This window comes from Stenella coeruleoalba, assembly GCF_951394435.1.
Source record: "Stenella coeruleoalba genome assembly, chromosome: 13".
NCBI classification, from domain to species: Eukaryota; Metazoa; Chordata; class Mammalia; order Artiodactyla; family Delphinidae; genus Stenella; species Stenella coeruleoalba.
In genome coordinates, this window is record NC_137159.1 from 32393737 (window position 1) to 32405782 (window position 12046).

Below are 12046 nucleotides of genomic sequence, written 5' to 3' on the forward strand. Positions count from 1 at the left end.
CGGGTTCGTGCCCCGGTCCGGGAGGATCCCACATGCCGCGGAGCGGCTGGGCCCGTGAGCCATGGCCCCTGGGCCTGCGTGTCCGGAGCCTGTGCTCCGCAACGGGAGAGGCCACAACAGTGAGAGGCCCGTGTACCGCAAAAAAAAAAAAAAAAAAAAAATCCAAAACTTATATCCGGGGGACCAGGCTGAAGGAGCAGGGGTGACCTGAGGCATATTCTTCTCATTGTGAATGAAAGGAGTGTAAGAGGGAAGAACCACATAAGCCTATTTAAAGCCTCTGCTCTTATCATATCTGCTCATATTCTAGTGACCCACACACATCACGTGACCAAGTCCAAAGTCAGTGAAACAGGAAGTACACACAACCCGGGGGTGGGGGACAGGGGGGAAAAGGAGTACATGTCCGCTGATCAATGCTCCAGTGCATCACACCAACACGGCTCAGCTACCCTCCAAGCACCCCAGGCGTGCTGGATTCCTCTGAACTTAGTCAGTTGGAGACTTCGGAGCGCCCGCTTGGCATTACTGCCTGCCTGACCCAAAGAGCACTTCTCTGTTCTATCCTGACTCGGGGTGGAGGCAAGTGTGGATAGCCATCCCGAGTCCCAGCCCAGCAACATCTCCACAGGGAACTTGACATCATGCAAAGGTTCAATCCTGGGACCTAAACTCAAGAACTCTGAAAATATCTTGAAGGTAGCATTTAGAAACATGGAGAGAACTTCCCTTACTCTTCAGGGTAGGTTCCTGAAAGTCTTGGGAAAAATCTCATGACTGATGGGGAAGTTGTTCATGAATGCTTGGAAAGGCAGCCAGAAGAAAAGCACCCCTGGAAAGGCCCAGCACAGCTGCCGTCCCTCCGAAAAGCCTGCCCTGGAGCAGTCAGCTGCTTGGGTAGGGGTGACGGGCAGCGTCGCTGCAGCACTGCTCCCCGATTCTTGACCTTCAGAAAATGAAGAACTATAGATGTCTCGTCTGGTTCCCAAGTTTGAATCAGCATCTGCTATAGCAAAAGGAAAAGCAAACACTCATTCATCTATTTGCTTACTGAATGCTAACCATTAATTAAGAGCTTATTTTTTTTACTGGACACTGGTGGAATGTTCATGAACAAGCTGACTTTGTTTCTGCCCTCATTCAACTTACAGTCTGTTGCGAGAGAATAGTTAAGTCAACAATTAAATACTACGTGAGAAGGGTATACTGGGGGCAGTTTGGGGAGTATGGGACTTTATCTTGGAGGGGCCTAATTGGGACTTGGGTTGTGAGGGAAGGCTTTCTGAAGGAAGTGTCTTTTATATTAAGGCTTCATGAATGAGTTAGGGAAGAAAAGTGTTGCAGAAGTTTTCCATACGAAACAAGCAGCATGCAATAGGCACAGAGGTAAGAAAGGACTCATCAGGTTGCTCCAGAAAAGGATGAAAGGGGAGGGATGGAGGAGAGACGAAGCTGGAGAGGGAGACCAGGGCTGGATCATGGTGGATCCCTGGGAAAAGTTTTGACTTTACACTGAAGGAAACAGAAGCTACCGGGGAGTTTTTATTAGAGCGAGGTTGCAGAGGCTGTGGCAGACATGGAGGTGAGAGTGAGAGCGGGGGAGACATCAATGGCCGCTTTCAGGGAAAGAAGGGAAAACAAGGCAAAAGCCATCCAGGTGGTAGGATTTATGGCCCCGGGGAGTTTCTATGGGAGAAAAAAGATGCCCACAGTCCTGGCCCCAGTCCCTGCAGAGATGGAAGCTCCAATCACAGAGATGGAGTGTGGACAGAAAGAGTGAGGGCTACTGATGAGGAGGGAGAGTCAAGGTACCTCAAGGAGAAGATGGTGGGCTCTGTCAGTCCAGGGGAGGTGGCATTTAGAGAGCTGCGGGGTGCTCAATGCAGATGTCCTGCAGCTGTGGGAACCCAGAGCTCACGTTCATTCGTTCCCTCATTCACTCCATAAACATTTATCCAGAACTGTGCTGGCTGGATGCTGAGTAAACAGGATGATTAAGAACCTGGCCTAATCCTCAAATGACTCAGGAGAGAGAAGTGTAAACCAGTGCCATTGGAGACAAAAAAAATAGTGTACGCACGGAGTAGGGTGGAACAGGAATTGTGAGCTCTGCTTGGGTGGCCAGGGAAGGCTTCCCAGGAAAGGTGACCCAGGAGAGAGCAGGCAGGCAGGAAGCATAGTGAGGGAGCCAGAGGAAGATGTTCCAGGCTGATGAAAGAGCAGAGAGCTCGACAACACCAAACCCACTTAGGGAAGAGCTAGGAATGGCATCTGGCTACGGCTGCGGGGTAAGTTTGGAAGAGGGGGAGACAGACAGATGGGCCGAGGGGGCAGGGCCGCTGGGCCAGGGCCTCAGGCACTGGCTGAGGGCTTGGACTCCACTCTGAGGTGACAGTCATTGGAGGACTTCGTATACATTCCTTTTATTGTTATTTTTACCATTATAGAAGCCTATGCAAGTTTTAAGTATGCATAAAGAAAATAAAAATCACTGTTACCATTTAAGATGTAAAGAAAAATTTTCTCCTTCTCAGCCTCCTCTCTGGATGCAGTGTATGTATATGCTATTTTTAACTTCATTAAGAAATAATTGGCAAATATAATTGTATATGTTGAAAGTGTACAACGTGATGATTTGATATGCATATACAATGCAGATGGGTGATTACCAAGATTAAGATTATTTACACATCCATTACCTCACATAGTTAACATTGTTACTACTTGTGTGTGTGTGTGTGTGTGTGTGTGTGTGTGGTCAGAATGCTTACAGTCTACTCTCAGCAACTTTCCCACATATAATACTGTATTATAATATAATACTGTATTATAATATATATTATATTATATAATATAATATATAATATATAATATATATAATATATATATTATATTATATAATATATATTATATTATAATATAATAATAATACTGTATTATTAGCTACAGTCACCGCGCTGTACGTTAGATATCACATATCTGTATATATATTGTTTTAATTCAAAAACTACCATGCATGTTGTTTTATAAACTGCTATCATGCCTTGACAAAAAAATGAATAGTTAGCTATCCTTAAGCGTTTTCCTAAAACATCATTCTTAATGGCCTCATAGTTTTTAATTGTGTAATGAAAGCTAAATTTATTCAACAAACCCCTGTAACCACTGAGCATCTGAGAGATACACAAAGTTTTATAATCTTCTTATAGTTAAGTATCTGCGGAAATCCATTCTCCCACTTTTTCCCTCACCCCCAGGTGAATTCTTAGAGGTGGAAATACTGTGGAAAAGGATATGAAAATGTTAAGACTTGACGTGTGTTTCCAAACTGTCTTACAGAAGGTTCTACCAGTTTATGTTCACATCGGTGATATATGAAGGGTCCAGTTCCCTCATGGCCTTGCTAAAAGTTGGCATTGTTTTATTTAAAATCATTGCCAGTTATTCAAACAATTTTTTAATTAATAGTGAAACTCAAGTTACTTTTGAATGTGCTTACTGGCCATTTGTAGGGGTCACATATGTCTAGGTATCTATGTGTCTGAGTGACCTTGCAAAAGGAAGGTTATCTTATACCTTTATTTGTGACTTTCATCCCACTCGCTCTAGGATCTCCTTCAGAAACTCTGGTTAGCTGCCTGCTAGTTCTTCATTTGTAGCCTCTTTGTCTTTCATTTTGTCACCTCTGTTATGTCCTCTGCATTTCGAGACAGTTTCTCATGTTTGTCCTTCATCTCACTGTTTTGTTTTGTTTTGTTTTGTGGTATGCGGGCCTCTCACTGTTGTGGCCTCTCCCATTGTGGAGCACAGGCTCCGGACGCGCAGGCTCAGTGGCCACGGCTCACGGGCCCAGCCGCTCCGCAGCATGTGGGATCCTCCCGGACCGGGGCACGAACCCGTGTCCCCTGCATCGGCAGGCGGACTCTCAACCACTGCGCCACCAGGGAAGCCCTGGTTTTGTTTTTTTAATGGCTTTATTGAGGTATAATTTATGTACCACACAATTCACTCATCTAAAGGGTAAAATTCAATGATTTTTCTACTATACTCATAGAGTTGTTCTACCGTCACCACAGTTGTAGAACATTATCGTCATCCCCCAAAGAAACCCCATACCCTTTAGCAGCCCCTTCCCACTTCCCCCACCCAGCCCCAGGCAACCACTAATCTACCTTCTGTCTCTATATATTTGCCCATTCTGGACATTTCATATAAATGGAATCATATGATATGGGGTCTTTTCTGACTTGCTTCTTTCGTACAGCGTAATGTTTTGAAGTTCATCCATTTTGTAGCATATATCAGAACTTTATTTCCTTTTATGGCCAAACCATATCCCATTGTATGTATGTAGCAGATTTTGTTTATCTATGCATCAGATGATGGACACTTGGCTTACTTCTACTTTTGGGGTATTATGAATAATGCTGCTGTGAACACTCATGTTCAAGTTTTTGTGTAGACGTATGCTTTTGTTTCTCTTGGGTCTGTACGAAGCAGTGGAATTTCTGGATCATACGGTGACTCATGTTTAAACTCTTGAACCACCAGAATGTTTTTCAAAGTGGCTGCACCACTTTGTATTCCCACCAGCGATACAGGAGGGGTCCATTTTTTCCCCACATTATCCCCAAAGCTTGTTATCATCTCTCTTTTCTATCTGAGCCATCCTAGTGGGTATGGACTGGTATCTCATTGTGGTTTTGATTCGCATTTCCCTGATGGCCAGTGATGTTGAGTGTCTTTCCATGTGCTTATTGGCTGGTTTGGTTTTCCAAAGCATAAGTTCTGCTTCTTGAAACGTCCACAGATGTAGCCACAGGGAACGTGCATTTCTATAAGACCACATTCAGCTAAAACTTAAGCCTTCAGTTTTGGCTTTAACTCTACTGTTTTGTTTTGGTTTTAACTCTACTGTTTTGTTTTGGTTCCTTTAAAACCTTCTTTAAGGGGAAGCTGATGTACATTGTGCCGAATAGCATACCAAACTTTTGGCAGTATTTAATTCTGAAGTACCACTTTCCCCTACCCACTGCCTGGCAAATTTGTAAGTGATGCTGGGTATGAAAACAGAGTCGCATCTTACCAGTAGTGATCGGGTCTGCTGGAGAGAGTCCTTTGCCGCTGGATCTCTCCCTCTCCTTCTCCATCACATGCCCCAAGTGTGGTTGCCATCATCATCTATTTTCTGCAGGGATTTATAGCAGTGCCTGGGAGGGAATGGAAGGATGATACCCTAGCTACCTCACTGAGGAGCATCAAAGAAATGTACAGCAGAGAAGGGGAGTTCAGTTTTCTGGATTCTCCACAGTCTGTGTCTCTGAGTGAAGAACAGACTCGAGGAGAGACACGCTGTGGGTGCCCACCTTTGTCAGGAAGTCTCTGCCCGTGAAACGAAGTCGGGGAGGTTTCTCTGAACCCAGGTCCTTATGCGATAGGACAGTGCCCTGTTGATCAGTAAGCTTCTCCTAGGAGGACAGAGAGGAGCTTTGTTGCTAGTGCTGGCCCAATGGTTTTGTTGCTGTTGTTCTTAATAAAATTAATCGTACATTACAGTGGAGGGGGGTGGATAGAAACAAAGAGAAATCTTGAGCATCTTGGTGTCAGAGTTGAAACAAAAGAGGCTTTAATTTCACTGTCTAACAACAGCAAAATCATGGGCTCTAGAGAAGTGGCTGGGGATTGACCTCCTTCCCACCTGTCTCCCACAGCCCCTGAAGAGTTGCTTGGTGAAAGGTTAGGGCGCTGCCCTTGGTGCTGGTCCCTGAATCTAATGTCTTTCTCTCTCAGTAGTGAGTGTGGGGTGGCCAGAGGAAAGGGGAGGCACCTGCCCTAAGCAGGCAATAGAGGTGTTTGCCTGTAGAGAATTTAAAAAATAGAACGAAACTAAAAGCCCTCGGCTTTCCTTTATTATTATCACCACACAGGATAATTCTAAATAATGTCTGCGCTAAAACTACTCTGCCCCTTAGCTGGACACTTCCACCCCTCACCTTGGTAGGCCCGACAAGCCCTGCTGGTTATGGTCCCACCTTGTCCACGTGAGAACTCTCTCCTTGCTGTGGAACCTGCCCGGGGCTCGTGTATTTTGATTGACTACACTGCCCACCTGAAAATATCAGCGCCATCTCCCATCCTTCCCAATCCTTCCCACTCCAGCTCTCTGAGGATTTGAACCCCTATTCCAGCCCCTATCCTACTTTCCCTAGCAGTAGTCTATAACAATGCCCCTCATCTCGTGAGCTTTCCAGGAAGCCTGGAATTTGAACCAGGTGAATTGGTTCATAAAACCTGCAGGACGCCATGCTAAAAAAAGCCTTGAACGACTGCATCTTGATGACTTTATCCTGACAATTCAGGTAGAGCACCTATATTTAAAAAGAAAAAAAAAAAGAACACACTTTGTTCTTTAAGCAGTTTTAAGTTTACAGAAAAATTGAATGAGAAGTAGAGAGTTCCCACATACCACCAATCCACCCTCCAGCGCCCACACAATTCCTCCTTTTCCCGCCTACTAGTGTTACTGAGTGCAAGCTCATACAGCTCACTGCATAACAGGCCAAGAAATTGAGGGACGAGCTGTTGGGGCAAGGAATAGTGATTTTATTTGGAAAGCCAGCAGACCGAGAAGATGGTGGACTCATGTCCCAAAGAACCGTCTTACTTGAGTTAGAGTTCAAGCTTCTTTTATACTGAAAGTGGAGGGTGTGTGGCTGGTTGTTGCAGATGTCTTGGTGTTGGAATCCTTTGTCCTTGCCTGTGTCCATGTAGGTCTGGTCACAATGATCCTGTAAAACTCCAAAAAGACAATTTTTATTTTCTGTTCTGCAACTTTTTATCTCTACATAAATGGAAAAGAGTTACACATTTAAAGGTCAGAGCCTTGAGAATGGGTTATCCTGTATATTTCAGGGTATAGGCAACATTCTTTTACCAAAGGTGCAGAGCCAGCATGACAAAGCAGAGGCAACAGAACACAAGGATTAGAGCTAAAGGAATAGATCCAATGTGGAGTCAGGTTTGTTCTTCTCTGTTACATTAGCATCTTGCATTAGTGTGGTACTCTTGATAGAATTGATGAGCCAATATTGACACATTTTTATTAACTAAAGTCCGCAGTTCGCATTAGGATTCACTCATTGTGTTGTGCATTCTACAGGTTTGATAAATGCTTGATGACTTGTATCCACCATCATGGTATTATACAGAATGGTTTTACTGCCCTAAAAGTCCCCTGTGCAGAGCACCCACTTTTGTGACATCCTCCCGTCTTGTTCACACAGAGTTTTTTTTTTTTTTTCATTGCCATGATTTTAAAATCAAGAGATTCCTAAAGGAATCTGAGTTTCTGAAACAGCCAGCGATTCAGCCACAGGCACCAGCGTGTCCACAAGATCACGGTCAGCAGAATCTCGGCAGAGGCTGACCCTCTTCAGAGAGGTCAGCTGTGCCAAGACCCTTCTGCTCCAGAGAGGCAGAGCCAGGTGCCATTTATAGTCACACTTGGACTGTTGTTTTCCTTAGAATAGATTTGAGAAGAAAAGTATGACACTTTGTACTCATGTCTCATTCAAAAGTGAGGAGAATAAAGGTAGTCTGGGAAGGTCAAGATGTTTGGGAGAAAACACATTTCTTTGTGGACGCGAGTGAGCTAGTTTCATGTGTTAATATTCCCTGCCTGGCTCCTTTTGGCGCTGGAATGTGGGTCCCATATTAGGGGTGCAGTCAACCAGCAACTGTACTTTTAGTTACTACTCAACTGTGCAGGGTTAAAGGCCGTACCTTCAGGGATATGACTGATTTCACAGAATGTGTGTCCTGAAGTGTGGCATTTAGAGACATCAAGAGAAAGATCTTTTTCATATGGATTTTAATAGTCTACGTCTTTAAGAGAGTTGTATTTAAAAGTCACAAGTTCAATGTTTTATTCCCTTTCCCTTAGCTATACGAGTAAAACAGGAACAAAAAAAATCCAAACTGGCAGAGGAAGAGACTCTACCCTCTGAACAATCGGTTTGGCTCAAGGGATGTGGTACCGGCATCTTAGCTCAGAGCCTTTTTCCTCCAGGCCTGAGCCATGAGGTGGACATGCCCTGCTCATTACTGATCTCACCTCTGCTAAGGCTCTACTGTTGATTCTGATGGCTGGTCACAGTTTGATAGTCTATTAACTTTTAGTTTTTCCAACTATCCCATAGCCAAAAAAAAATTATATATACACTATGCTATATATAATTTTTATATATAGTATAGTATATAAAGCTATATATATACTATAATATATAGTATACTATAATATACTATAGTATGTTAGTATATATAGTATATATATGATATTATATTATTATACTATTATAAAAGTATATAGTATATATAATGATATATATCAATATAGGTACTATACTATACAGTATCTACTATATATACCATAATATAAATTAATATAATATATTATTGTATATTACAGTATATATAGTATATATACTATACTCTATATAATATACTATAATATATAATTACATAATAATATATTATATTATTTATATTATAGTTATATTATTAATAATATTATATTATGTATATTTTATATATATATAAAATAATGTCTTTCAATTTTCCCTGGAGGAAGGCTGTCCCATGGATCACAGGATTAGAGAGAGAAATGTCCATTTAAATGGGAAATTTGTCCCTGAAGGGCTCTAAACAGAACCTGAAGTTTTTGAATGGGAGCACACAGAGCAAATCAAGGGGAAGTGTCCCCCACATAACATAATCATGGGTTGCATTATATTAGGCTGAACCACATGAAATTTCTGATACTTGACCACTTTCGACTGGCAAAAACAACTTCATATGTTTCAGTGGAAGAGTTCCATTCTGCTTCTTGCTGCTCATTCACTCGACAAATAGCAAATAAGTTGTTCACCTATCATGTACCAGGCACTGTTCTAGGTGTTGGGAATATAGCCAAAAGCAAGACAGCCAAAAACTGCTTTTGTGAAGCTTATTCCAGTGAGGAGAGAGAGACATAACCACAATAATAAGCAGGATGAGTGTGCTATGTTACGAGGGATGAGCGCTGTGGAAAAGAGTAGATGTTCCCTGGGAAGGGAGAAGAGGTGCTGGGTTTCAGGAGGGGTGGCTGCAGCTGTGAATAGTCGGATGTGTGTCATTTGAGTAAAGACCTAGAGAAAGTGAGGAATGAGCCAGGAGAATATCTGCAGAAGACCATTCCAGAAGAAAGGAGAGTGAGTGCAAGGGCCCCACCCGAGATAGGAGCAAGCCAAGTATAACCAAGAGACAGCGGGGAGGCCATGTCCCTGGAGTGGAGGGAAGAAGGGGGAGATCGCTGGGGATGGGATGATGAGGTAACAGGGGGCCGACTGCACAGGGCTTTCTAGGACCCAGCCGGGACTTTTACTTTGAGTGAGGTTTTGAACAGAGGAGTGACTTGACTTGATTTGTACTTTTAAAAGATCACTATGAAAGGATGCTCAGCATCGATAATCATCAGGGAAATGCAAATCAAAACCACAATGAGGTACGGCCTCACACCTGTCAGAATGGCTACCATCACAAATGACAAAGGTTGGCAACTATGTGGAGAAAAGGGACCCTGGTGCACTGCTGGTGGGAATATAAATTGGTGCCGCCACTATGGAGAACAGTATGGACAGTTCTCAAAATCTAAAAATAGAACTATCATATGACCCAGTGATTCCACTCTTGGATATATTTCCAAGAAAACCAAAAACACTAATTCGGAAAGATACATGCACCCCAATATTCATAACAGCACCATTTACAGCAGCTAAGATATGGAAACAACCTAAGCGCCTATCAACAGATGAATGGATAGAGAAGATTTTTATATATACACATATATTTTTATATATACATATATATATAATAGAATGCTACTCAGCCATAAAAAAGAATGAAATTTTGCCATTTGCAGCAACATGGACGGACTTGGCATTATGCTAAGTGAAATAAATCAGAGAGAGAAAGATAAATGCTGTATGATATCACTTATATGTGGAATCTAAAAAAAATACAACAAACTAGGGAATATTAAAAAAAGAAGGGCTTCCCTGGTGGCGCAGTGGTTGAGAGTCCGCCTGCCGATGCAGGGGACACGGGTTCGTGCCCCGGTCCGGGAAGATCCCACATGCCGCAGAGCGGCTGGGCCCGTGAGCCATGGCCGCCGAGCCTACGCGTCCGGAGCCTGTGCTCCACAGTGGGAGAGGCCACAACAGTGAGAGGCCCGTGTACTGCAAAAAACAAAAAACAAAAAACAAAAAAAAAAGAAGCAGCAGCAAACTCACAGATATAGAGAACAAACTACTGTTACCAGTGGGGACAGGAAAGTGGGGAGGGGCAACATAGGGGTAGGGGATTAAGAGGGACAAACTATTAGGTATAAAATAAGCTACAAGGACGTATTGTACAATATGGAGAATATAGCCAATATTTTAAAACTATGATATAAATAGAGCATAACCTTTAAAAAAGTGTGAATCACTATATTGTACACCTGAAACTTATATAATATTGCATAGCAACTGCACTTCAATAATAAAAAAAAAAAATCACTATGGTTTCCATGCTGAGGGCTGGGGAAGAGGAAATAAGAGGTCCCAGCTCAAGTAGGCAGGAAGGAAGCAAAAGGAGGTAAATTGTCTGAAGGGTGAGGAGGGCAAGGACAGAAGCAGAGACTTCAGAGGCTGACTGCAACAGTGCAGGTGAGAGGGGACAGTGGGTCTGGACCAGTGTGGACCAGCCAGCACACCACACATGGTTGTGCAGTTGATACATTGCAGAGGCACTGCCCTCATGGGTAGGGTGAAGGGGCACTGGAATCCAGCCAAGGCCTAAGTGTGGTGCTGCATCCCTCCAGAGGGAAGGGAACATTTCTCTTCAAAGGCTCTGTCCACCCATTAAGTTATGTGCGTGATGTTTTTCTAAACATTACAAAAGCATCACCATATGGACCAGCACAGGCTCTGGCAGTGGCCAAGGAGTTGGTGAGAAGGGCTGAGATTCTAAATACATCCTGGAACAATCCTGTCAGTTCTATTAACAGATTGGGTGAGGGGTGTGAGAGAAAGAGAGGAATCAAGGGAAACTACAAGGGTCTCGGCCTGAGAAAATGGAACAATAGGGCTTCTACTGGCTGAGATGGAAAGGCGAGGAAGGAGCGGGCTGGGGAGAAGGGGTGGAGCAGAGTGGTGGAGAAGGTCAGCACGTTGTGAGCTAAAGATGCCCAGTAAACGTCCAAGTGGAGACAGTCCAGTGGGCAGCTGGATAGGAGTCTGGTGTTCAGGGCTGAGGTCCCCTGGATGGACATTTTGCATCATGTAAATAGACATTTCCTTGACCTTACACTTTTTGGTCCTCCAAGTGGCTCAGGAAGGACATCAGCAAGTGCAATTGGTATTAACCTGAAGGGCCCCAGGTGCCCCTGGCCCCGTTCTCTCCACATCCTGCAGAGATCACGCACTGTGGACCTTGGCCCAGCAGGGTGTTTTCCTTTCTTATGGGGCTGGCGTGAGAGGTCTTGCCCAAGAGAAATACACGCTATAGGCTCATAGGTCAAGCGGTCTCAGGGACAGGCCAGGTATTCAGGAGACTAGGGGAAATGTCCGCGCCCTAACACCTGGAGAGTTGGGGTTCCCCAGTCCAGTGGGAAGTTGAGTCCATGGGAGTCTCAGCCTATCCCACTGGTAGAAGGGAAGCCGTGCTTCCTGGCCATGCAGAGCCCCCACTAGACATCCCTGCTCAGCTCCAGTTCGGCTGTCTGACCCCAGTGGCTCAGCACGCAGGGCATAGCTCTGTGGTGTCTGGATTAGGGGTTTATCCCACTCCACCTCCTTCCCAGTGTTGGATGTGTCCATGCCCAACCAGCGGGGGTCTTCCACTCCTTCCAAAGTGAACCAGGTGATGTATGCCTCTCTTTGGAGCAATACACTCTGTGGGGACCCAGGAATCTCCATCTTGCCACCAGAGGTAACCTCCAGGGACCAGAAAGTGTGTTAGTGAAATC